The sequence below is a fragment of the Pseudorca crassidens genome, chromosome 15, assembly GCF_039906515.1.
Source record: "Pseudorca crassidens isolate mPseCra1 chromosome 15, mPseCra1.hap1, whole genome shotgun sequence".
Taxonomy (NCBI): Eukaryota; Metazoa; Chordata; class Mammalia; order Artiodactyla; family Delphinidae; genus Pseudorca; species Pseudorca crassidens.
Genome location: NC_090310.1, coordinates 55,021,749 through 55,049,259, shown reverse-complemented (window position 1 = coordinate 55,049,259; position 27,511 = coordinate 55,021,749). Strand labels below are relative to the sequence as shown.

Genomic DNA, 27,511 nt, shown 5'->3' with positions numbered 1-27,511 from the left:
GCTCTAAGGCAGACGTTACATTTTTCACAAGGATGGAAATGGAGACACCTAACGCTGGGTGTTAAGGAGGTGGGTTCATACGGCTCTCCCAGCACTATGGCCTGGATGATGATCTCTGGGTTCTTGATGTCCTTCTTGCTCTGGACAGTCCTCAGCTACAGCTGGGCTGGGCTGGGCTTCAGTCCTTCCACAGCCTTGGCTTTTGCACACTTGATGGTCTGCTGCAGAACATGGTGCATGGCCGACACAGTATTTTCACAGGCCACCTTGAGACTGTTGAGTTGCTTGTGCATCCATGCCAAGAGCACGGCAGTGAAGAGGTCCCCGGTGCCTATGGAGACTGTGTCCACCTTGCACATCTCCATGAGGATGCTCTGCATCATCACGGTGCCGTCAGGGATCTGGGTCATCGGGCTCCCTGGCATGATCAGGTAGTTAATGCCCCTTGGGGATGACAGGTCTAAGCTGGTGATGACCACTGTGTTGAGGCCCATTAAGTGCAGCACGTCCATCACTCACTGCTAAGTCTTCTTCTTGGCTGTGAATCTTTCTGCCGCTCAGCAACTCAGTCTCAAATTGGTTGGGGGTTATGATGTCTGCAACCGGCATGTCCTTCTCTCTGTAAACCAGAAGAAGGTCCTCAGGGAGGTAGATGGAAACTTCTCTGTTCCACTTGTCTCCCATCACGGGGACGCACATGACCAAGAGCCTGGAGTTCTGCTGCTTCAGCTCCTTCCTGGTGTCCACCACCATGGCCAGGAAGAACTTATCTTTCATGTAACCTGTGAGCACATAGTTATATTTGTTCATGTTGTTCAGCTCCAGCCCGTCATACAGCTCGTGGAGCTCATCTGAGTTCAGCACTTGGCTATTCCAGTGTGAGTAGCCTGTGTGGTTTAAAAACTGGACAGAGTTCACTACATCAATCTTGAACCCCAAAACATGTAGTGGGAGTGTGACTGCCTGATTGCCCATGTAGCCACAGATGACATGGCTCTGAATGGAGAGCACCTGACAGTCTTCCTCCTTGCCAGGTCTGCCTCAGGGGCAGGGCCAGGCAGGGTCATTGTCTCCGCCGCATGCTGGGGCTGTGCTCCACTTGGTTCCAGCTGCACTCAGGCTCTGCTCCGCTGCAGCCCTGCTCAGTGAAGGCACTCTGCTTGAATGATGGGCCACCTCCCTCTTAGGCAAATCTCTTTACATGTATAAACAACACAAACGGAAGCCTAACACTGAGGGACATGATGGACCCAGGGCAGGCAGCAACTACCCTGACATTGAGGGACAAATATTTAGATCATCAGTGCTTTCTATTGAAAGATTTTCAATCAGAAGGGAGAAATAATGGAAGGAAATTTTCACATATTGAGGTATGGGAACGTCTGGTTTCTGGATTATACATGATTTGACTTAAATTTTATGTTAACCTAAACAGCCTGTTTGTGGTCTATCAAACATACATTGTACGTCTGCTTTAATCATTAAAGAAAAAAGTACATTGACTAGAAGTAAAGAATGTCCACATTAACAATAAAGATTAAATGCCTCTCTTCCTGTGATACCAATGCTGGTATTCCTTCAGTGATAAGACTGCCTTCCTAGGTGTCAAGGACATACTGACTTGCTGTGTATGTGCTGATCTGTTTATTTTTGAAACCTTGAAAGGATGGTGTCCCTGACTTGTTTGATGTTCTTTGTTCTGACAAGATGTACAACTGTGCTGAAAACCATGCTTCTCCAGAGCAGCTCCTCAGATTAATCTGAGAGGCTGTCTCCCTGACCATAGTCCTTAATTTGGGTCAAATAAAACTCTTTTATTTTCCTATTATAGATTTTTTATTGATTATTTTTGAAGACATCTGTGTGAGAGCTGAAACAAGAAGGCAGACTACTGCCTTGCTCTACCTCACCTGGGCAAAAGCATGTTAGAGATGACTCAAATTTTTTGTTGTCTACCATAAAAGCACCTTGAGTATTAATTCTGGAGTTACAAATAAATTTTAGCTAGTAGACAAATTCACAAATATGGACCCATCGAGTAGTGAGGCTTCACTGTATAGAGATATGGACTTGACACCCAGGAGAAAGAGCTAAAAGAATTAGAAATAGTTGTCTCTGGGAACAGGACACTGGATGGCAAGGAGTGAGTTATGGGACTGTTGCTTTTAATCAAGTATAAATTTTAATTTGTTAACAAATTTAAAATGAATAATTTTTCAAAAATATTTTAAACCACTCCTTCTTCCATGACTTCTTCTCCCCTTCGTCCAGGCTGGTGGAAAATGTAATCCATCATTATTGGGTTTCACTTCCCTGACCTCCAGCATCTCAAGAATATCCTGAGATTATTTTAGAAAAGGCAGAGCTTTCTGGAAGGGCTCTCTGGACTCCAGTCTAACTGGTCTCTAAAAATTTGTCTTCTCTAAGTACTTACTTGAAAGAAATGTCTCTCTTTTTCTGAGCCCAGTTTGAGACTGGGTCTTGCCCTGTGGCTTCCAGGGCCACAGTGAATACCTCTCTTGCATTTTTCTGGGAAGAGGATGGTTCTTGGGAAGGGGGCAGGGGCAGATGGCAACCTCAACTTCTCAGTAGGAATTGCAAATGACAGTTGTTTCCAATCCTTGACCACTGGGAAGGGTAAGTTCAAGCTTGCAGTTTCCTGAGTCATGAAGGCAACATTTAGCCTTTTGTTGAGCACTATCTGTGTCCCAGGCACAGTGTCTAGTTCTTTGTATGCATTACGTTACTTAATCCTCACAACCTAAGGGAACATTTTACAGATGAGGAAACTGAAGCTTAGGGAGCTTAAGCAATTTGCTCAAGGTCATCCAGCTACTAAGTGGCAAACTTGGGATTTGAACTTACACCTGGTTAACTCTCAAACCAATGCTCTCAACAGCTCACAATACTATTGGCACACACATGCAGTATTCCTTTTGCAAATTTCAAATTCTACTTAGTTTTGATAGGTTGAATTTCTGGCAGCTTCTGAGAGTTTATTGCCATTTATGAGGACTTTATCTTGGCAGGATGGTTTCCTTAGAGTCCACCAAGGAAGGTGTGCTTTTTGTTGCTTCTCACTTTGTTTAGACTGTTCCTTCCATCTGTACTGCCTTCCCTGACCCTTTCTTTGTGTATAATTCCTAGCCATCCTTTAAGAACTAGCACTGTAGGTGGTGAAGCTGTGGGAAGCACAGGTGGAGGAAGGAGAAATTTTAACCTTGAATGAAGATTGACATTTAAATTTTTACTTGGAACTGGACTATCTCTTACCAAAGTGAGATTTTTTTTTTAAAAGGACCACTGATGTTGGGAGCACTTTTCATGATCTAAGAGGGTCCAAGTGTTTTATAAAAGTTGCCCTGATTTTCATCCAAGGAGCGAAATATAAATACCTTTTCTCACGTCAACAGGCAGAATGGGAAACAAATAAAATAGTTTTAAAAAATTATGCTGCATGAGTCTTGCTTAGTTATTGTATTAATAATACATATATTTGTACAATACTTAATGTGATTGCAAGCTTTCTACTGTTTGGATAAACATAATTTATTTTAAACCATTAAATCTACTGTTTCAAATTGTCTCCATTTTCCCCCAATTTAAGACTATGCTGGACATCTTGTTAAATTTTTTTTCATGTATGTAAAAATGTAAAGGGCTTTGGTATGATTGTAAATATTTTTTGCCAGAATATTCTCTCTAGAAATATATCAGAGCTCCTCTAAGATTATTATGCATTGTTACTATCACTGTCCTGTATGAAATATTGTGCTTTACTAGGCCCTTGGGATACCTGCCTTTGACACTCAACTGAAACAGCAAGGGACATATGGCAACACTATAATAATGACAATGTATGTGTTTATTATTTTACAGTTTCATTTACCTTAATAAATGAACAGTTTCATGTACCTTTCATATTCAAGGCTTCTCAAACTATACTGTGCAGATAAATCATTTGGGTATCTTTTTTTTAAACATCTTTATTGGGGTATAATTGCTTTATAATGGTGTGTTAGTTTCTGCTTTATAACAAAGTGGATCAGTTATACATATACATATGTTCCCATATCACTTCCTTCTTGCATCTTCCTCCCTCCCACCCTCCCTATCCCACCCCTCTAGGTGGTCACAAACCACCTAGCTGATCTCCCTGTGCTATGCGGCTGCTTCCCACTAGCTATCTATTTTAGGTTTGGTAGTGTATATATGTCCATGCCACTCTCTCACTTTCTCAAAGCTTACCCTGCCCCCTCCCTATATCCTCTATTTGTATCATCTTTAATTTCTTTCATCAGTGTCTTATAATTTTCTGTATACAGGTCTTTTGTCTCCTTAGGTAGGTTTATTCCTAGATATTTTATTCTTTTTGTTGCAGTGGTAAATGGGAGTGTTTTTTTTATTTCACTTTCAGATTTTTCATCATTAGTGTATAGGAATACCAGAGATTCCTGTGCATTAATTTTGTGTCCTGCAACTTTACCAAATTCATTGATTAGCTCTAGTAGTTTTCTGGTAACATCTTTAGTATTCTCTATGTATAGTATCATGTCATCTGCAAACAGTGACAGCTTTACTTCTTCTTTTCCAATTTGGAATCCTTTTATTACCTTTTCTTCTCTGATTTCTGTGGCTAGTACTTCTAAAACTGTATTGAATAAGAGTGGTGAGAGTGGGCAACCTTGTCTTCTTCCTGATCTTAGTGGAAATGTTTTCAGTTTTTCACCATTGAGGATGATGTTTGCTGTGGGTTTGTCATATATGGCCTTTATTATGTTGAGGAAAGTTCCCTCTATGCCTACTTTCTGCAGGGTTTTTACCATAAATTGGTGTTGAATTTTGTCAAAAGCTTTCTCTGCATCTATTGAGATGATCATATGGTTTGTCTCTTTCAATTTGTTAATATGGTTTATCACATTGATTGATTTGCGTATATTGAAGAATCCTTGCATTTCTGGTATAAACCCCACTTGATCATGGTGTATGATCCTTTTAATGTGCTGTTGGATTCTGTTTGCTAGTATTTTCTTGAGGATTTTTGCATCTATGTTCATCAGTGATATTGGCCTGTAGTTTTCTTTCTTTGTGACATCCGTGTCTAGTTTTGGTATCAAGGTGATGGTGGCCTTGTAGAATGAATTTGGGAGTGTTCCTCCCTCTGCTATATTTTGGAAGAGTTTGAGAAGGATAGGTGTTAGCTATTCTCTAAATGTTTGATAGAATTCGCCTGTGAAGCCATCTGGTCCTGGGCTTTTGTTTGTTGGAAGATTTTTAATCACAGTTTCAATTTTAGTGCTTGTGATTGTTCTGTTCATATTTTCTATTTCTTCTGGATTCAGTGTTGGCACGTTGTATATTTCTAAGAATTTGTTCATTTCGTCTGGGTTGTCCATTTTATTGGCATAGACTTGCTTGTAGTAATCTCTCATGATCTTTTCTATTTCTGCAGTGTCTCTTGTTACTTCTCCTTTTTCATTTCTAATTCTATTGATTTGAGTCTTCTCCCTTTTTTTCTTGATGAGTCTGGCGAATGGTTTGTCTATTTTGTTTATCTTCTCAAAGAACCAGCTTTTAGTTTTATTGATCTTTGCTATTGTTTCCTTCATTTCTTTTTCATTTATTTCTGATCTGATTTTTATGATTTCTTTCCTTTTGCTAACTTTGGGTTTTTTTGATTCTTCTTTCTCTAATTGTTTTAGGTGCAAGGTTAGGTTGTTTATTTGAGATGTTTCCTGTTTCTTAAGGTGGGCTTGTATTGCTATAAACTTCCCTCTTAGAACTGTTTTTGCTGCATCCCATAGGTTATGGGTCATCGTGTCTCCATTGTCATTTGTTTCTAGGTATTTTTTGATTTCCTCTTTGATTTCTTCAGTGATCACTTCGTTATTAAGTAGTGTATTGTTTAGCCTCCATGTGTTTGTATTTTTTACAGTTCTTTTCCTGTAATTGATATCTAGTCTTATGGCGTTGTTTTCAGAAAAGATAATTGATACAATTTCAATTTTTTAAAATTTTCCAAGGCTTGATTTGTGACCCAAGATATGATCTATCCTGGAGAATGTTCCATGAGCACTTGAGAAAAATATGTATTCTGTTGTTTTAGGATAGAATGTCCTATAGATATCGATTAAGTCCATCTAGTTTAATGTACCATTTAAAGCTGGTGTTTTCTTATTTATTTTCATTTTGGATCATCTGTCCATTGGTGAAAGTGAGGTGTTAAAGTCCCCTACTATGAATGTGTTACTGTCGATTTCCCCTTTTATGGCTGTTAGTATTTGCCTTATGTATTGAGGTGCTCCTATGTTGGGTGCATAAATATTTACAATTGTTATATCTTCTTCTTGGATCGATCCCTTGATCATTATGTACTGTCGTTCTTTGTCTCTTGTAATAGTCTTTATTTTAAAGTCTACTTTGTCTGATATGAGAATTGCTACTCCAGCTTTCTTTTGGTTTCCATTTGCATGGAATATCTTTTTCCATCCCCTTACTTTCAGTCTGTATGTGTCTCTAGGTCTGAAGTGGGTCTCTTGTAGACAGCATATATATGGGTCTTGTTTTTGTATCCATTCAGCCAATCTGGGTCTTTTGGTGGGAGCATTTAGTCTATTTACATTTAAGGTAATTATCGATATGTATGTTCCTATTCCCATTTTCTACATTGTTTTGAGTTCGTTATTGTAGATCTTTTCCTTCTCTTGTGTTTCTTGCCTGGAGAAGTTCCTTTAGCATTTGTTGTAAAGGTGGTTTGATGGTGCTGAACTCTCTCAGCTTTTGCTTGTCTGTAAAGGTTTTAATTTCTCCATCAAATCTGAATGAGATCCTTGCTGGGTAGAGTATTCTTGGTTGCAGGTTTTTCTCCTTCCTCACTTTCAGTATGTCCTGCCAGTTCCTTCTGGCTTGCAGAGTTTCTGCTGAGAGATCAGTTATTAACCTTATGGGGATTCCCATGTGTGTTATTTGTTGTTTTTCCCTTGCTGCTTTTAAGATGCTTTCTTTGTATTTAATTTTTGACAGAGTGATTACAATGTGTCTTGGCATATTTCTCCTTGGATTTATCCTGTATGGGACTCTCTGTGCTTCCTGAACTTGATTAACTATTTCTTTTCCCATATTAGGGAAGTTTTCAACTATAATCTCTTCAAATATTTTCTCCGTCCCTTTCTTTTTCTCTTCTTCTTCTGGAACCCTTATAATTTGAATGTTGGTGCATTTAATGTTGTCCCAGAGGTCTCTGAGACTGTCTTCAGTTCTTTTCATTCTTTTTTCTTTATTCTGCTCTGCAGTAGTTATTTCCACTATTTTATCTTCCAGGTCACTTATCCGTTCTTCTGCCACAGTTATTCTGCTATTGATCCCATCTAGAGTATTTTTCATTTCATTTATTGTGTTGTTCATCATTGTTTGTTTCATCTTTAGTTCTTCTAGGTCCTTGTTAAATGTTTCTTGCAATTTGTCTATTCTATTTCCAAGATTTTGGATCCTCTTTACTTTGATTATTCTGAATTCTTTTTCAGGTAGACTGCCTATTTCCTCTTCATTTGTTAGGTCTGGTGTGTTTTTGTCTTGCTCCTTCATCTGCTGTGTTTTTCTGTCTTCTCATTTTGCTTATCTTACTGTGTTTGGGGTTTCCTTTTTGCAGGCTGCACGTTCGTAGTTTCCATTGTTCTTGATATCTGTCCCCAGTGGCTAAGGTTGGTTCAGTGGGTTGTGTAGGCTTCCTGGTGGAGGGGACTAGTGTCTGTGTTCTGGTGGATGAGGCTTGATTTTGTCTTTCTGGTGGGCAGGTCCACGTCTGGGGGTGTGTTTTGGGGTGTCTGTGGACTTATTATGATTTTAGGCAGCCTCTCTGCTAATGGGTGGGGTTGTGTTCCTGTTTTGCTAGTTGTTTGGCATAGGGTGTCCAGCACTGTAGCTTGCTGGTCATTGAGTGAAGCTGGGTGCTGGTGTTGAGATGGAGATATCTGGGAGATTTTCACCTTTTGATATTATGTGGAGCTGGGAGGTCTCTTGTTGACCAGTGTCCTGAAGTTGACTCTCCCACCTCAGAGGCACAACACTGACTCTTGGCTGCAGCACCAAGAGCCTTTCATCCACATGGCTCAGAATAAAAGGGAGAAAAAGTAGAGAGAAAGAATTAGTAGAAGTAGGAAGAAAGAACGAAAGAAAGAAAGAAAGGAGGGAAGGAAGGAAGGAAGGAAGAAAGAAAGAAACAAAGAAGAAAAGAAGGAAAGAAGGAAAGAAAGAAAGAAAGAAAGGAGGGAGGGAGGGAGGGAGGGATGGTGGGAGGAAGGAAGGAAGGAAGGAAGGAAGGAAGAAGGGAAGGAAGGAAAAAAGAAAGAATGTAAAATAAAATAAATTAAAATATAATAAGGTTATTAAATTAAAAAATAATTATTAAGAAAAAAAATTAAAAAAAAAAAAACCGGACAGATAGAACCTTAGGACAAATGGTGGAAGCAAAACTATACAGACAAAATCTCACACAGAAGCATAAACATACACACTCAGAAAAAGAAGAAAAGGGGAAAAAATCATAAATCTTGCTCTCAAAGTCCATCTCCTCAATTTGGGATGATTCGTTGTCTAAAGGAGGGAAGGAAGGAAAGAAAGAAAGAAGATAAAGTAAAATAAAATAAAGTTATTAAAATTAACTATTAAGAAAAAAATTAAAAAAAAAAAACGGACGGATAGAACCCTAGGACAAATGGTGGAAGCAAAGCTATAAAATCTCACACAGAAGCATACACATACACACTCACAAAAAGAGGAAAAGGGGAAAAAATCATAAATCTTGCTTCCAAAGTCCACCTCCTCAATTTGGGATGATTCATTGTCTATTCATGTCTATTCATGTATCCACAGATGCAGGGTACATCAAGTTGATTGTGGAGCTTTAATCCGCTGCTTCTGAGGCTGCTGGGAGAGATTTCCCTTTCTCTTCTTTGTTCTCACAGCTCCCAGGGGCTCAGCTTTGAATTTGGCCCCGCCTCTGCGTGTAGGTCGCTGGAGGGCGTCTGTTTTTTGCTCAGACATGAAGGGGTTACAGGAGCCGCTGATTCGGGGGCTCTGGCTCACTCAGGCCGGGGGGAGGGAGGGGCGCGGATTGCGGATCAAGCCTGCGGCGGCAGAGGCCGGCATGACATTGCACCAGCCCGAGGCCTGCCGTGTGTTCTCCCAGGTAAGTTGTCCCTGGATCCCAGGAACCTGGCAGTGGCTGGCTGCACAGGCTCCCCGGAAGAGGGGTGTGGATAGTGACCTGTGCTCGCACACAGGCCCCTTGGTGGCAGCAGCAGCAGCCTTGGCATCTCCCGCCCGTCTCTGAGGTCCGCGCTTTTTGCCGCGGCTCACGCCCATCTCTGGGGTTCGTGCTTTTAGCCGCGGCTTGCGCCCGTTTCTGGCGTTCCTTTAAGCAGCGCCCTTAATCCCCTCTCCTCGCGCACCAGGAAACAAAGAGGGACGAAAAAGTCTCTTGCCTCTTCGGCAGCTCCAGACCTTTTCCCGGACTCCCTCCCGGCTAGCCGTGGTGCAGTAACCCTTTCAGGCTGTGTTCACGCAGCCAACCCCAGTCCTCTCCCTGCGCTCCGACCAAAGCCCGAGCCTCAGCTCTCAGATCCGCCTGCCCTGGCGGGAGAGCAGACAAGCCTCTCGGGCTGGTGAGTGCCGGTCGGCACTGATCCTCTGTGAGGGAATCTCCCCGCTTTGCCCTCCGCACCCCTGTTGTTGTGCTCTCCTCCGCGGCTCCGAAGTTTCCCCCTCTGCCACCCGCAGTCTCCGCCTGTGAAGGGGCTTCCTAGTGTGTGGAAACTTTTCCTCCTTCACAGCTCCCTCCCACTGGTGCAGGTGCCGTCCCTATTCTTTTGTCTCTGTTTTTTCCTTTTTTCTTTTGCCCTACCCAGGTATGTGGGGAGTTTCTTGCCTTTTGGGAGGCCTGAGGTCTTCTGCCAGCATTCAGTAGGTGTTCTGTAGGAGTTGTTCCACGTGTAGATGTATTTCTGGTGTATCTGTGGGGAGGAAGGTGATCTCCGCGTCTTACTCTTCCGCCATCTTCAGAACACCCCTCCCCCATTTGGGTATCTTGTTAAGATGCAAATTCTGACTCAGTGGGTCTGAGTTGGGGCCTGAGAACCTGCATTCCAGCAAACTCCCAGATGTTGCTGATGCCACTGGTCTCAAAACTACATTGTGAATAACTAGTCTTTGTTTATCTTAATTCCTGTGATAATCTAACAAATAACAAAAACCTCAAGTTAAGTGATTTGTCTTCAGTCCTGACAATGCAGCTTCTTTCAGTCATTCATTTGTTCACTCACTCACTCCTTCAGGCACTGTGGAGACTGAAGCCAGTGAAACCAAACCCCACCTTTGTGGGACTTGTCTTCTAGTGGAGAAGACCGACTATAGGTGAGTAAATAAATAAATACAAATAAAACAATTTCAGGTAATAAAAGTGTTTACAAAGGAAAATAAAGCAGGGCAAGAGATTGACTATTAACAGGGGTCTTCTGGATCTAAAGTTTACTCTCTATACTCGTCGATTAAAGATATGGCCTTCACTATTGCATAACACTTCGTAGGTCATGTTTTGCTATCAAATCTCTTCCCCCTACTTAGTTTTCACAATATCCCTGTGATAAGTTTAGGCAAGGATTCCACATAATCCAGCTGGTGAACCATTCAAACTTCTTGAACTAAAATACAGAGGGAGAGAGGCACCCTCCTTAAATAAAAGGTCTTTTGTTTTCATTTGAGTTGACAAAGGAACCTTTGGCCTCTTCTTGCCAATCTCACTCATGGAGGTCGAAGGGGAAGGGAGATGGGAGAGATGACTGATTGTGTGTGTGTGTGTAGGTGTGTGTGTGTGGGTGTGTGCACCACACTCAATCCATTTGTCTTGGAAGACTACATCTAGCTGTTAGGATACTTTGGCTGTAGGCAACATAAACCAATTCTGTCTTAAAAGGGTAAACAAATAAAATTGAAAGATATGGTTAGGTACGTATAGTCCACAGAATCAGGAAAAAGCTCCCATTAGACTTCGGAAAGCACAGAAACCATGGCAGATCATGGATCTAGGGAGTCCCTTTAGGCTTCTCTCTTCAGACGAATGGGCTCCATATAGTTTCAGGCTTTGTGTCTGTTAGGGGTTGAATTGTATCCCGCCAAAATATATGTTGAAGTCCTAGCACCCAATACCTGCAAATGTGATCTTATTGGGAAGTAGGGTCTTTGCAGATGTACTCAAGTTAAGACAAAGTCATACTGGAGTAGTGTGGCCAATCCAATATGTCTGGTCCCCTTATTAGAGGAGAAGTGACAGAGACATGTGGGGAGAAGATGGCCATTGACAATGGAGGTAGAGATTGGAGTGACACATCTAAAACCCAAGGAATGCCAAGGATTGCCAGCAAACACCAGAAGATAGAAGAGGCAAGGATGGATCCTCCCCTACAGATTTCAGAGAGAGCATGGCCCTGTCAACAGCTTGATTTCAAAATTCTACACTCCAGAATTGTGAGACAAAAAATTTCTGTTGTTTTAAGCCATTCAGTTTGTGGTACTTTGTTATGGCAGCCCTAGGAAACACATACAATGTTTTTCTGCTCCAGGTTCAAACTCCAAGGAGCAAACATCTGAGTAGCCCAGCTTATGTAATGTGCACACTCATGAGATCATATTTGGGGGGGGGCGGTTCTTCAATGAGTAAATAGATGCTGTTGCCGGCAGTAGGGAGAATGGGTGAGGGCAGCAAAATAAGGATATGTACCTGGTATGAACCCATGTGTGCTGCTGGAGCCTCATGACCTGGGGTGGGGGTGGAGGAGTGATTTAAGAATGTTCAGGCCACTTCCTTGGGTTGGTCCAAACCCTGGTGGTGTTTCTGTGAGTTCTTCCTGATTGGAGCAAATTCAAACCTCTTTACAAATTGAACATTATCACAAGGATCTTGATAACTATACTGAAATTTTCCATTTTTAAAATCACCCACCCACATATGCACCAACCAATAAATAATTTATCTGTTTACCCACCCATCCATCCACTCCTTGACCTACGCACCCTTCTCATCACTGTTAACTGATCTATATGTTTATCCACTCATCTACTCTACCACCTGTTCACCTAACTATCCATAAATGAGCACCTACGTTTGTCAGGCAATATTCTTTTTTTTTCTTTTTTTCATTTTTTGGTCACACTGCACACCTTGTGGGAGCTTAGTTCCCTGGCCAGGGAGTGAACCCAGGTCCATGGCAGTGAAGGCACCGAGTCTTAACCACTGGACTGCCAGGGAATTCCCCGTTAGGCAATGTTCTTCAGTTTGTTCATTTATTCAGTCATTCATTCAATAAATCAATCAGTATTTGTTGAGTGCCTCCTCCATTTCAGACAATGTTCTAGGTGGTGGAGATAAAGCAATGAATAAGAAGATATGGTCTCTGCCCTCATGGAGTTTGCAATATTGTTGTAAAGGTAGATGTTAAACCAATAACTAGGAAGACAATATGTGAGGCAACTTCTCCTTTTGTCGTAATTCCTTTTCCTCTTGTACCTCTCTCTGTTTAGTGTGTACGGAAAACTTTGATTTTGGAAAATTTACAGAGCATATAGCATAGGCAGATGACTGGATTGGAGAAAAGGAACATCACTTCCTGAGGTGAGTGAGATTGAAGTCCACTAGACTCTAAGCTCCTGGAGGGCAAGAAGAGTGTATATTTTAATTCATCACTTTTTCCCAGGACTTGTCACAGAGAAGGCACCAAACAAATATGTGCTAAATGATAAAAAGTTTGACCCTGAGTTTGACCCTTTGAAATATTTTTTTTTTCTGATTCCAGCACTTTCAAGATCATAGTTTATTTATTACTTCAGATAAAAAGATAGTATACATATTAGGGAATCCCTTAAAATTCAACTCTAGCATTATACAGCATCTATAACTTTTGCACTGAATGTTAACCAAAAAAAGCTCTAAACACCTGAAAGCCCCACTAGTAACATGAACTATGGTAATAAAAAATTTGACATTTAATTTGCTCAATATATAGTATTTACATTACGAAACCAATGGTGATACAATAAACAGTGATAAAGAAATAGTAAAACTAAACTTTACAAAGCAAAGTTTTATATTCTTACAATATGCTAATTATCATAATTGTATATAAAAATTAAAACATAGCAGAGCTTTCTGTTACAGAATTCTTGATTATCTGAGTTGTAGTCATTACTTGCTAACGATTTACATGCAACATTTGCTAGTACTGACATTTGATTTTTTTCCCCCAAGAAAGTGTAAGTAGATATTTATTTAAGAGCAGACATTAATTTACTTGTGGAGTAAATTAGGTAAACAAACTAGTGTTTACCAGTGGGGAGAGGGGCAAGATTGGAGTAGGGATTAAGTACAAACTACTATGTATAAAATAAATAAGCTACCAGGATGTATTATACATCACAAAGAATATAGATAAAACTGTACTCAAGATTCGTACTGGTCACAAGCCTCTTCTCTATAGAAATGATAAAAATAGTAAGACCGAAAAAAATTCCTGACAGGAGATGCATAGGCAAAGAGTACCATGAATGGCACAGCTCAAAAAATCTTGGGACCAATTAGACACACATCTTTTCTCTCTCCTTCAATGATGAGAGGTCTATTTTGCCATCAAATTATAATAACTGCAGCAAGTAAAGGGTACCATCAAATTATAATAACTGTAGCAAGTAAAGGGTACCATCAAACTATAATAACTGTAGCAAGTAAAGGGTACCGGGTATACAACTAATTAAACCTTGCAAAATACTAAGATGGGCAGGGGTGGCCGGAAGAAGGAACAATTTCCATGTAATTCAAACTATATACAGCATAACTAGAATGGGAGCTCATCCCAAACTGGCTATATGAAACAATTGGACTTTTATGATTTAATAGTTAAAATTATAACAAGTGTAATAATACAATAGAGTTACATGGGAAGCAAGAGCCAAGGGGCACTTTATATTATTTACTGTGTATTTCAGTTTAAAAATAATTTTGCTAAGTATACATCTCAACTGAGGTCTATGTATAAAATGTACTAACAGATACAGATATTTACCTTTGGTGACTTAAAGGCCTTTTTGTGACTTCTGTCTGAATTGCAGGCAGAATGCTAGATGTACATGCACATGTGGAAAAACTCAACCTGAGGTAATCCAAAAGATGTGCATGTGAGGAGCCTGGAGGTACTCTGACAGTCAAAGCACACCAGAACCCAAACAGGCAACAGTGAGGATGGCCACAAGGAATGGAATGCCAGTATGGCAGAAAGAGGAAGGCCAGCAGAATCCTGCATACATACACAAAAGAAAAAGCCACCCACCATTTCATAAAACAAAAGCCAATTATAGTGTGGGAAGTGCAAACTGCAGAAAATCAGAAGTCCACAGAAGAAAAACGACTGGCTCCTGTGAGAGAAAGGAGGACGCTTCGTTCTGAGCAGGGTCACTTGGTGAAGGCTGTCATGGTCACCCAGAGCACCTTGTTGGTGCTGGCCTTCAGACACTCCACCTCAGAGACCCTTTGAAATATTTAAGGACAATACTTAAAAAAAATAAAGACAATACTTAAACAAAAAGAAATTAGGGACGACCTTAAGTAATATTTCTACAGATTTCTGTAGCTGTTCTATCTCCATTGTAGAGATAAAAAAAACCATCCCAGGAAACTGAGAGGAAATATAGACAAAAGAATTCAGAATAGACAATTCAAAGATGATTGCACTTTAAGGACTCCCAAAGAGCAAAAATAAATGCTAGGAAAATCATTCTCAGCATTGTGAAGCTTGGCAGGACTCAGACAAAAAACTTATTTCAGTATATTTTCAACATACGTTATAATGCTTTTTAAAATGCATTTTTCTCGATTCTAAGATGCACATCAGTGGTAGAAGATGTAGAATGGAGAGCCCCACGGGGAACCTCACTCTCTCCTCCTCAAAGGATCACCTGAGTTCTTCCACACTCTTTTTGGGAGAGTTCCTGAATGAAAGCCAAGCTGTTCCTATGTTCCTCTGACAGTCCTTTACTGAGGAGACACCAAAGGGCAATAAGAGGGAATTTTATGGCACCGCTGGTAAGTGGTGCCTTCAGTCCAGCTGCTTGGGACCCAGCTGGGAGAACTTGAGACAGATGGCCACACCAGGGACATTAACAAGTCGAGATTCTGGGTTTGAGAATGTTCCCTCCATCTATTTGCCATTGAGGTGATCAGGTAGCAGTGGGGAGGATGGAAGTGAGAGAACATAGCACATCACACCTGCCAGCTGCTGAGTCTTTGGAAGTCTCTTTATAATTTCATTTATTTATTTTTACTAAAGTATAGTTGATTTACAATATTATGTTAGTTTCAGGTGTACAGCACAGTGATTCAGTTTTTAGAGGTTACACTCCATTTATAGTTATTATAAAATAATGGCTATATTCTTTGTGATGTATAATACATCCTGGTAGCTTATTTATTTTATACATAGTAGTTTGTACTTAATCCCCTACTCCAATCTTGCCCCTCTCCCCACTGGTAAACACTAGTTTGTTCTCTATATCTGTCAGTCTGTTATATTCATCCATTAAAATTTTTTTAGATTCCACATATTAGTGAAAACATACAGTATATTTGTCTTTCTCTGTCTGACATTTTTCACTTAGCATAATACTGTCCAGGTCCATCCATGTTGCTGCAAAGGAATTTTTTTATGGTTGAGTAGTATTCCACTGTGTATTTATACCACATCTTCTTTATGCATCATCTGTTGATGGGCACTTAGGTTGCTTCCATACGTTGGTTATTATAAATAATGCTGCTATGAACATTGGGGTGCATATAACTCTGGAAGTCTATTAGTTAAAATCCCAGAAACACACAAAATGTTATCCATAAGCCACTCTCCAGAAATGATAAACTTGTTAATATTTGGATGTAAGTTTCTTTAGTCATTTTTTTTCTGTCTCTATATAGAAAAATATACAGAAAAATATTTTTGATAATAATAAGGTTCATATATAGAGTTTTATAAACTGCCTCTACCATATAAAGGATTAATGTATAATACATTACGTATTAATGTATTTTTCCCATTAAATATTATTAGTCAATGGATATTTGTTTACTACCTGGCCCTACTATGCTACTTGCCGAGGGACTTTTAAAAACAATAAATTTATTTATTTATTTTTGGCTGCATTGTGTCTTTGTTGCTGTTCATGGGCTTTCTCTAGTTGCGGTGAGTGGGGGCTTCTCTTCAGTGCGGTCCACAGGCTTCTCATGGCGGTGGCTTCTCTTGTTGCGGAGCAGAGGCTCTAGGCGCATGGGCTTCAGTAGATCTGGCATGGAGGCTCAGTAGTTGTGGAGCAGGGGCTGAGTTGCTCCACGGCATGTGGGATCTTCTGGGACCAGGGCTCGAACCCATGTCCCCTGCGTTGGCAGTAGGATTCTTTTACACACACACACACACACACACACACACACACACACACACACACATATATATATATATACACATATATATAATGTATATATATGTATATATATATGTATATTTAGGTCCATATTTTTTTAATTTATTTTTTTATACAGCAGGTTCTTATTAGTCATCAGTTTTATACACATCAGTGTAAACATGTCAATACCAATGTCCCAATTCATCACACCCCCTCCCCCCTCCCCCATGCCGCTTCCCCCTCTTGGTGTCCATATGTTTGTTCTCTACATCTGTGTCTCCATTTCTGCCCTGAAAACTGGTTCATCTGTACCATTTTTCTAGGTTCCACACATATGCGTTAATATACGATATTTGTTTTTCTCTTTCTGACTTGCTTCATTCTGTATGACAGCCTCTAGATCCATCCACTTTTCTACAAATGACCCAATTTCATCCCTTTTTTATGGCTGAGTAACACTCCATTGTATATATGTACCACATCTTCTTTATCCATTTGTCTGTCGATGGGCATTTAGGTTGCTTCCATGACCTGGCTGTTATAAACAGTGCTGCAATGAACATTGGGGTACATGTGTCTTTTTGAATTATGGTTTTCTCTGGGTATATGCCCAGTAGTGGGATTGCTGGGTCATATGGTAATTCTATTTTTAGTTTTTTAAGGAAACTTCATACTGTTCTCCATAGTGGCTGTATCAATTTACATTCCCACCAACAGTGCAAGAGGCTTCCCTTATCTCTACACCCTCTCCAGCATTTGCTGTTTGTAGATTTTCCGATGATGCCTATTCTAACTGGTGTGAGGTGATACCTCAATTGTAGTTTTGATTTGCATTTCTCTAATAATTAGTGATGTTGATCAGCTTTTCATGTGCCTCTTGGCCATCTGTATGTCTTCCTTGGTGAAATGTCTATTTAGGTCTTCAGCCCATTTTTGAATTGGGTTGTTTGTTTGTTTAATATTGAGCTACATGAACTGTTTATATATTTTGGAGATTAATCCTTTGTCCATTGATTCATTTGCAAATATTTTCTCCCATTCTGAGGGTTGCCGTTTCATCTTTTTTATGGTTTCCTTTGTTTTGTAAAAGCTTTTAAGTTTCATTAGGTGCCATTTGTTTATTTTTGTGTTTTTATTTCCATTACTCTAGCAGGTGGATCAAAAAAGGTCTTGCTGTGATTTATGTCAAAGAGTGTTCTTCCTATGTTTTCCTCTAAGAGTTTTGCAGTGTCTGGTTTTACATTTAGGTCTCTAACACATTTTGAGTTTATTGTTGTGTATGATGTTAGGGAGTGTTCTAATTTTATCCTTTTACATGTAGCTGTTCAGTTTTCCCAGCACCACTTATTGAAGAGATTGTCTTTTCTCCATTGTATATCCTTGCCTCCTTTGTCATAGATTAGTTGACCATAGGTGTGTGGGTTTATCTCTGGGCTTTCTATATGTTCCATCTATTTATGTTTCTGTTTTTGTGCCAGTACCATATTATCTTGGTTACTGTAGCTCTGTAGTATAGTCTGAAGTCAGGGAGTCTAATTCCTCCAGCTCCGTTCTTTTCCCCTCAAGACTGCTTTGGCTATTCAGGGTCTTTTTTGTCTCCATACAAGTTTTAAGATTTTTTGTTCTAGTTCTGTAAAAAATGCCATTGGTAATTTGATAGGGATTGCATTGAATCTGTAGATTGCTTTGGGTAGTATAGTCATTTTCACAATATTGATTCTTCCAATCCAAGAACATGGTATATCTCTCCATCTGTTGGTATCATCTTTAATTTCTTTCATCAGTGTCTTATAGTTTTCTGCATACAGTTGTTTTGTCTCCCTAGGTAGGTTTATTCCTAGGTATTTTATTCTTTTTGTTGCAGTGTAAATGGGAGTGTGTCCTTAATTTCTCTTTCTGATTTTTCATCATTAGTGTATAGGAATGCAAGAGATTTCTGTCCATTAATTTTGTATCCTACTACTTTACCAAATTCATTGATTAGCTCTAGTAGTTTCCTGGTGGCATCTTTAGGATTCTCAATGTATGGTATCATGTCATCTGCAAACAGTGACAGTTTTACTTCTTCTTTTCCAATTTGTATTCCTTTTATTTGTTTTTATTCTCTGATTTCCGTGGCTAGGACTTCCAAAACTATGTTGAATAATAGTGGTGAGAGTGGACATCCTTGTCTTGTTCCTGATCTTGGAGGAAATGGCTTCAGTTTTTCACTATTGAGAATGATCTTTGCTCTGGGTTTGTAATATATGGCCTTTATTATGTTGAGGTAGGTTCCCTCTATGACCACTTTCTGGAGAGTCTTTATCATAAATGGGTGTTGAATTTTGTCAAAAGCTATTTCTGCTTCTATTGAGATGATCATATGGTTTTTCTTCTTCAATATGTTAATATGGTGTGTCACATTGATTGATTTGAATATATTGAAGAATCCTTGCATCCCTGGGATAAATCCCACTTGATCATGATTCTTTTAATGTTTTGATTCTTTTAATATGTTGTTGGATTCAGTTTGCTAGTATTTTGTTGAGTATTTTTGTATCTATATTCATCAGTGATATTGGTCTGTAATTTTCTTTTTTTGTGGTATCTTTGTCTGGTTTTGGTATCAGGGTGATTGTGGCCTCATTGAATGAGTTTGGGAGTGTTCCTTCCTCTGCAATTTTTTGGAAGAGTTTGAGAAGGATGGGTGTTAGCTCTTCTCTAAATGTTTGATAGAATTCACCTGTGCATCCATCTGGTCCTGGACTTTTGTTTGTTGGAAGACTTTTAATCACAGTTTCAATTTCAGGGCTTGTGATTGGTCTATTCATATTTTCTATTTCTTCTTGTTCAGTCTTTGAAGGTTATACCTTTCTAAGAATTTGTCCATTTCTTCCAGGTTGTCCAATTTATTGGCATAGAGTTGCTTGTAGTAGTCTCTTATGATGCTTTGTATTTCTGCGGTGTCTGTTGTAACCTCTCCTTTTTCATTTCTAATTTTATTGATTTGAGTCCTTTCTCTCTTTTTCTTGATGAGTCTGGCTAATGGTTTATCAATTTTGTTTATCTTCTCAAAGAACCAGCTTTTATTTTTATTGATGTTTGCTATTGTTTTCTTTGTTTCTATTTAATTTATTTCTGCTCTGATATTTATGATTTCTTCCTTCTGGTAACTTTGGGTTTTGTTTGTTCTTCTTTCTCTAGTTGTTTTAGGTGTAAGGTTAGATTGTTTATTTGAGGTTTTTCTTGTTTCTTGGTAGAGGTAGGCTTGTATAGCTATAAACTTCCCTCTTAGAACTGCTTTTGCTGCATCCCATATGTTTTGGATTGTCATGTTTTCATTGTCATTTGTTTCTAGGTATTTTTTGATTTCCTCTTTGATTTCTTCAATGATCTCTTGGTTATTTAGTAATGTATTGTTTAGCCTCCATGTGTTTGTGTTTTTTACAACTTATCCCCTGTAATTGATTTCTAATATCATAGCCTTGTGGTCAGAAGAGATGCTTGATATGATTTCAATTTTCTTAAATTTACTGAGGCTTGATTTGTGACCCAAGATGTGATCTAGCCTGGAGAATGTTCCATGCGCACTTGAAAAGAAGATGCAATCTGCTGTTTTCAGATGGAATGTTCTATATATATATCAATTAAATATCTCTGGTCTATTGTGTTTAAAGCTTGTGTTTCCTTATTAATTTTCTGCTTGGATCATCTGTCCATTGGTATAAGTTGGGGGTGTTAAAGTCCCCCAGTATTATTGTGTTACTGTCAATTTCCTCTTTTATAGCTGTTAGCAGTTGCCTTATGTATTGAGGTGTTCCTATGTTGAGTGCTTATATATTTATAATTGTTATATCTTCTTCTTGGATTGATCTCTTCATCATTATGTAGTGTTCTTCCTTGTCTCTTGTAACATTCTTTATTTTAAAGTCTATTTTATCTGATATGAGTATTGCTACTGCAGCTTTCTTTTGATTTCCATTTGCATGGCATATCTTTTTCCATCCCCTCACTTTCAGTCTGTATGTGTCCCTAGATCTGAAGTGGGACTCTTGTAGACAGCATATATATGGGTCTTGTTTTTGTATCCATTCAGCAAGTCTGTGTCTTTTGGTGGGAGCATTTAATCCATTTAAGTTTAAGGTAATTATCAATATGTATGTTCCTATGACCATTTTCTTAATTGTTATGGTTTTTTTTTTTTTCCCAGTACACGGGCCTCTCACTGTTGTGGCCTCTTCTATTGTGGAGCACAGGCTCCAGACGCGCAGGCTCAGTGGCCATTGCTCACAGGCCTAGCCGCTCCGTGGCATGTGGGATCTTCCCGGACCGGGGCATGAACATGTGTCCCCTGCATCGGCAGGCAGACTCTCAACCACTGCACCACCAGGGAAGCCCTATGGGTTTGTTTATGTAGGTCCTTTTCTTCTCTTGTTTTTCCCACTTAGAGAAGTTCCTTTAGCATTTGTTGTAGAGCTGGTTTTGTGGTGCTGAATTCTCTTAGCTTTTGCTTGTCTGTAAAGCTTTTGATTTCCCCATAGAATCTGAATGAGATCCTTGCCGGGTAGAGTGATCTTGGTTGTAGGTTCTTCCTTTTCATCACTTTAAGTATATCATGCCACTCCCTTCTGGCTTGTAGAGTTTCTGCTGAGAAATCAGCTCTTAACCTTATGGGAGTTCCCTTGTATGTTATTTGTCATTTTTCCCTTGCTGCTTTCAATAATTGTTCTTTGTCTTTAATTTTTTGCGAATTTGATTACTATGTGTCTTGGCATGTTTCTCCTTGGGTTTATGCTGTATGGGAGTCGCTGTGCTTCCTGGACTTGGGTGGCTATTTCCTTTTCCATGTTAGGGAAGTTTTCACGTATACTCTGTTCAAATATTTTCTCTGGCCCTTTCTCTCTCTCTTCTCCTTCTGGGACCCCTATAATGTGAACGTTGTTGCATTTAATGTTGTCCCAGAGGTCTCTTAGGCTGTCTTCATTTCTTCTGTAAAGGTTTTAATTTCTCCATCAAATCTGAATGAGATCCTTGCTGGGTAGAGTAGTCTTGGCTGCAGGTTTTTCTCCTTCATCACTTTCAGTATGTCCTGCCACTCCCTCCTGGCTTGTAGGGTTTCTGCTGAGAGATCAGCTGTTAACCTTATGGGGATTCCCTTATGTGTTATTTGTTGTTTTTCCCTTGCTGCTTTTAATATGCTTTCTTTGTATTTAATTTTTGACAGTTTGATTAATATGTGTCTTGGCGTATTTCTCCTTGTATTTATCCTGTATGGGACTCTCTGTGCTTCCTGGACTTGATTAACTATTTCCTTTCCCATATTAGGGAAGTTTTCAACTATAATCTCTTCAAATATTTTCTCAGTCCCTTTCTTTTTCTCTTCTTCTTCTGGAACCCCTATAATTCGAATGTTGGTGTGTTTAATGTTGTCCCAGAGGTCTCTGAGACTGTCCTCAGTTCTTTTCATTCTTTTTTCTTTATTCTGCTCTGCAGTAGTTATTTCCACTATTTTATCTTCCAGGTCACTTATCCATTCTTCTGCCTCAGTTATTCTGCTATTGATCCCATCTAGAGTACTTTTAATTTCATTTATTGTGTTGTTCATCGTTGCTTGTTTCATCTTTAGTTCTTCTAGGTCCTTGTTAACTGATTCTTGCATTTTGTCCATTCTATTGTCCATTCTATCGCCAAGATTTCGGATCAACCTTACTATCATTATTCTGAATTCTTTTTCAGGTAGACTGCCTATTTCCTCTTCATTTGTTAGGTCTGGTGCATTTTTATCTTGCTCCTTTATCTGCTGTGTGTTTTTCTGTCTTCTCATTTTGCTTATCTTACTGTGTTTGGGGTCTCCTTTTTGCAGGCTGCAGGTTCGTAGTTCCTCCTGTTTTTGATGTCTGTCTCCAGTGGCTAAGGTTGGTTCAGTGGGTTGTGTAGGCTTCCTGGTGGAGGGGACTAGTGCCTGTGTTGTGGTGGATGAGGCTGGATCTTGTCTCTCTAGTGGACAGGTTCACGTCTGGTGGTGTGTTTTGGGGTGTCTGTGGCCTTATTATGATTTTAGGCAGCCTCTCTGCTAATGGGTGGGGTTGTGTTCCTGTTTTGCTAGTTGTTTGGCATAGGTTTTCCAGCACTGTGGCTTGCTGGTCGTTGAGTGAAGCTGGGTGCTGGTGTTAGGATGGAGGTCTCTGGGAGATTTTCGCCGTTTGATATTATGTGGAACTGGGAGGTCTCTTGTTGACCAGTGTCCTGAAGTTGGCTCTCCTACCTCAGAGGCAGAGCCCTGCCTCCTGGCTGGAGCACCAAGAGCTTTTCATCCACACGGCTCAGGATAAAAGGGAGAAAAAGTAGAGGGAATTAGTAGAAGTATGAGGAAAGAAAGAAGGAAAGGAGGGTAGGAAGGAAGGAAGAAAGAAAGAAAGAAGCAAAGAAGGAAAGAAGGCAAGAAGGAAAGAAAGGAGGGAGGGAGGGAGGGAGGAAGGAAGGAAGGAGGGAAAGAAGGAAAAAAGACAGAAAGAAAGAAGATACAGTAAAAATAAAATAAAGTATAATAAAGTTATTGAATTAAAAAATTCTTATTTAGAAAAAAAAAAAAGGGACGGATAGAACCTTAGGACAAATGTTGGAAGCAAAGCTATACTGACAAAATCTTACACAGAAGCATACACATACACCCTCACTAAAAGAGTTAAATGGGGAAAAATCATAAATCTTGCTGTCAGAGACAACCTCCTCAATTTGGGATGATTCGTTGTCTAAAGGAGGGAAGGAAGGAAGGAAGGAAAGAAAGAAAGAAAGAAAGAACGAAGGTAAAGTATAATAACGTTATTAAAATTAATTATTAAGAAAAAAAATTAAAAAAAAAAAAGGATGGATAAAACCCTAGGACAAATGGTGGAAGCAAGACTATACAGACATGATCTCACACAGAAGCATACACATACACATTCACAAAAAGAGGAATAGGGAGAAAAATCATAGATCTTGCTCCCAAAGTCCACCTCCTTAATTTGGGATGATTGGTTGTCTATTCAGGTATTCCACAGATGCAGGGTATATCAAGTTGATTGTGGAGCTTTAATCCGCTGCTTCTGAGGCTGCTGGGAGAGATTTCCCTTTCTCTTCTTTGTTCTCACAGCTCCCAGGGCTCAGCTTTGGATTTGGCCCTGCCACTGCGTGTAGGTCGCTGGAGGGCGTCTGTTTTTTGCTCAGACAGGGCGGGGTTAAAAGAGCCGCTGATTCGGGGGCTCTGGCGCACTCAGGCCGGCGGGGAGGGAGGGGCACGAAGTGCGGGGCGGGCCTGCGGCGGCAAAGGCCGGCGTGACTTTGCACCAGCCTGAGGCGCGCTGTGCGTTCTCCCGGGGAAGTTGTCCCTGGATCCCGGGAACCTGGCAGTGGTGGGCTGCACAGGCTCCGCGGAAGAGGGGTGTGGAGAGTGACCTGTGCTCGCACACAGGCCCCTTGGTGGCGGCAGCCGCAGCCTTAACGTCTCCCGCCCGCCTCTGGGGTCCGCGCTTTCAGCCGCGGCTCGCGCCCGTCTCTGGGGTTCGCGCTTTTAGCCGCGGCTCGCGCCCGTCTCTGGAGTTCCTTTAAGCAGCGTTCTTAAACCCCTCTCCTCACGCCCCAGGAAACAAAGAGGGAAGGAAAAGTCTCTTGCCTCTTCGGCAGGTGCAGACTTTTCCCCGGACTCCCTCCCGGCTAGCTGTGGTGCACTAACCCCTTCAGGCTATGTTCAAGCCGCCAACCCCAGTCCTCTCCCTGCGCTCCGTCCGAAACCGAAACCCGAGCCTCAGAGCCTCAGCTCGCAGCCCCGCCCGCCCCGGCGGGTGAGCAGACAAGCCTCTCGGGCTGGTGAGTACCGGTCGGCACCGATCCTCTGTGCGGGGAATCTCCCCGCTTTGCCCTCCACACCCTTTGCTGTGCACTCCTCCGCGGCTTCGAAGCTCCCCCCTCCGCCTCCTGCAGTCTCCGCCCGCGAGGGGGCTTCCTAGTGTGTGGAAACTTTTCCTCCTTCACAGCTCCCTCCCACTGGTGCAGGTGCCGTCCCTATTCTTTTGTCTCTGTTTTTTCTTTTTTTCTTTTGCCCTACCCAGGTACGTGGGGAGTTTCTTGCCTTTTGGGAGGTCTGAGGTCTTCTGCCAGCCTTCAGTAGGTGTTCTGTAGGAGTTGTTCCAGGTGTAGATGTATTTCTGGTGTATCTGTGGGGAGGAAGGTGATCTCCGCGTCTTACTCTTCCGCCATCTTCCGCCCTCCCATCGTCTTCATTTCTTTTCATTCTTTTTTCTTTAGTCTGTTCCACAGTAGTAAATTCCACCATTCTGTCTTCCAGGTCACTTATCCGTCCTTCTGCCTCAGTTATTCTGCTATTGATTCCTTCTAGTGTAGTTTTCATTTCAGTTATTGTATTGTTCATCTCTGTTTGTTTGTTCTTTAATTCTTCTAGGTCTTTGTTAAACATTTCTTGCATCTTCTCGATCTTTGCCTCCATTCTTTTTCTGAGGCCCTGGATCATCTTCACTACCATTATTCTGAATTCTTTTTTGGAAGGTTGCCTATCTCCACTTCATTTAGTTGTTTTTCTGGGGTTTTATCTTGTTCCTTCATCCAATATATAGCCCTCTGCCTTTTCATCTTGTCTGTCTTTCTGTGAATGTGGTTTCTGTTCCACAGGCTGCAGGATTGTAGTTCTTCTTGCTTCTGGTGTCTGCCCTCTGGTGGATGAGGCTATCTAAGAGGCTTGATGGGAGGGACTGGTGGTGGGTAGAACTGACTGTTGCTCTGGTGGGCAGAGCTCAGTAAAACTTTAATCCACTTGACTGTTGATGGGTGGGACTGGGTTCCTGCCCTGTTGGTTGTTTGGCCTGAGGCAACCCAACACTGGAGCCTACCTGGGCTCTTTGGTGGGGCTAATGACAGACTCTGGGAGGGCTCATGCCAAGGAGTACTTCCCAGAACTTCTGCTTCCAGTGTCCTTGTCCCCACGGTGAACACCTCTGCAGGAGAACCTCCAACACTAGCAGGTAGGTCTGTTTCAGTCTCCCCTGGGGTTACTGCTCCTTCCCTTGGGTCCTGATACGCACACTACTTTGTGTGTGCCCTCCAAGAGTGGAGTCTCTGTTTCCCCCAGTCTTGTCAAAGTCCTTCAATCAAATCCTGCTAGGCTTCAAAGTCTGATTCTCTAGGAATTCCTCCTCCCGTTGCCGGACCCCCAGGTTGGGAAGCCTGACATGGGGCTCAGAACCTTCACTCCAGTAGGTGGACTTCTGTGGTATAAGTGTTCGCCAGTCTGTGAGTCACCCACCTACCAGTTATGGGAGTTGATTTTACTGTGATTGCGCCCCTCCTACCATCTCATTGTGGCTTCTCCTTTGTCTTTGGATGTGGGGTATCTTTTCTGGTGAGTTCCAGTGTCTTCCTGTCGATGATCGTTCAGAAGTTAGTTGTGATTCTGGTGTTCTCACAAGAGGGAGTGAGAGCACATCCTTCTACTCTGCCATCTTGAACCAATCAGCAGGAGTATTCTTAACCACTGCACCACCAGGGACATCCCTTGCTGAGGGATTTTAAAGATGTATTAATTAGAGTTTCTAGCACCAAGGAGATTACAATTAGGCTAATAAGAAGACATAAAATACGTATAGTAATAAAATAGCTAAATAATATGACAGCATTAGAAGAGTCCACACATTACAGTTTGGGGAAGATTGTTTGTTGATGGGGATATAGAATCAGAAGATTTGAAATTATCTCAACAATATTGTTCACTAAATGAATTTGCCACACAATCATTTTCAGTCTCCTCATCTATAAAACAGGAATAAGGATAAAAACAGTACTAACTACTCTGAGAGGTTGTTTTGGGATAAAATAACAACAATAACTTTAGTAATAGTAATAGAAGGCACTTATACAGATATTACCATGTGCTGAGTACTATTCTAAGAATTTAACATACATTAGCCAACCAAACATCATGGCAGCCTTAAGTAAAGAACTGTAATTATCCCCATTTTATAGATGAGGAAATGGAAGCACAAAGAAGCTGAATAACTGGCCCAACATCATACAGTTTAGAAGGGGCAAAGTGGGCTTTGAACCCAGGCAGTTTAGCTTTGTGTTGACTATGTATCGGAAAGAGGCCTTGCAACTGGAAAATGCTTTATAAATGGGATTATAAATTTTACTGTAAATAAAAGTTCTAAATGAGAGGCCCTTGGCTGTTAGAACTGTGGGTTTCTTTTTATTTTTTGACCACACTGCATGGCTTGTGGGATCTCAGTTCCCCGAACTCAGGCTGTGGCAGCGAAAGCCTGGAATCCTAATGACTAGGCTACCAGGGAACTCTCAGAACTGTGGGTTTCAATGTAGGAGGTTTCCCTGGTGGCACAGTGGTTAAGGATCTGCCTGTCAATGCAGGGGACATGGGTTTGAGCCCTGGTCCGGGAAGATCCCACATGCCGCAGAGCAACGAATCCCATGCACCACAATTACTGAGCCTGCGCTCTAGAGTCCATGAGCCACAACTACTGAAGCCCGTGTGCCACAACTACTGAAACCCATGCACCTAGAGCCTGTGCTCCGCAACAAGAGAAGCCACTGCAATGAGAAGCCCGCGCACTGCAACAGAGTAGCCCCTGCTCTCAACAACTAGAGAAACCTGCATGCAGCAATAAAGACCAACACAGCCAAAAATTTAAAAAATGAATAAATAACTAAATTTTTTTAAAAAAAGAGGGGTTGGGGAAGGCTTCTGGAAGGCATGGCCCTTTGAAATGGGAGCAATATCTCTGTTTTGAAATCAGCTGCTGTCTGTATCTTTCACTAGTCTCAAGAGTGAAATCAGGAAGTGAAGAGACCATCTGAAACTAGCTCAAGGACAAAAGGAGTATGTTGGTCATAACTGAGATGTCGAGAGGCATGGCTGGACCTGGGATTTCATCAGAGCCCTGTCTCTTTCTCACCTTGTCTTGGCTCTGTTTTCTTCTGCAATGGTGTTATTCTCAGGCTGACTCAACTTGGTGAAAAGGATGACCTTCACTATGCCCAT

General features: G+C 41.0%; 1 pseudogene; it reads right to left on the bottom strand.

The window, feature by feature from the left end:
• LOC137208039 (pyridoxal kinase pseudogene) lies at window positions 1-27,511 on the bottom strand (annotated as a pseudogene).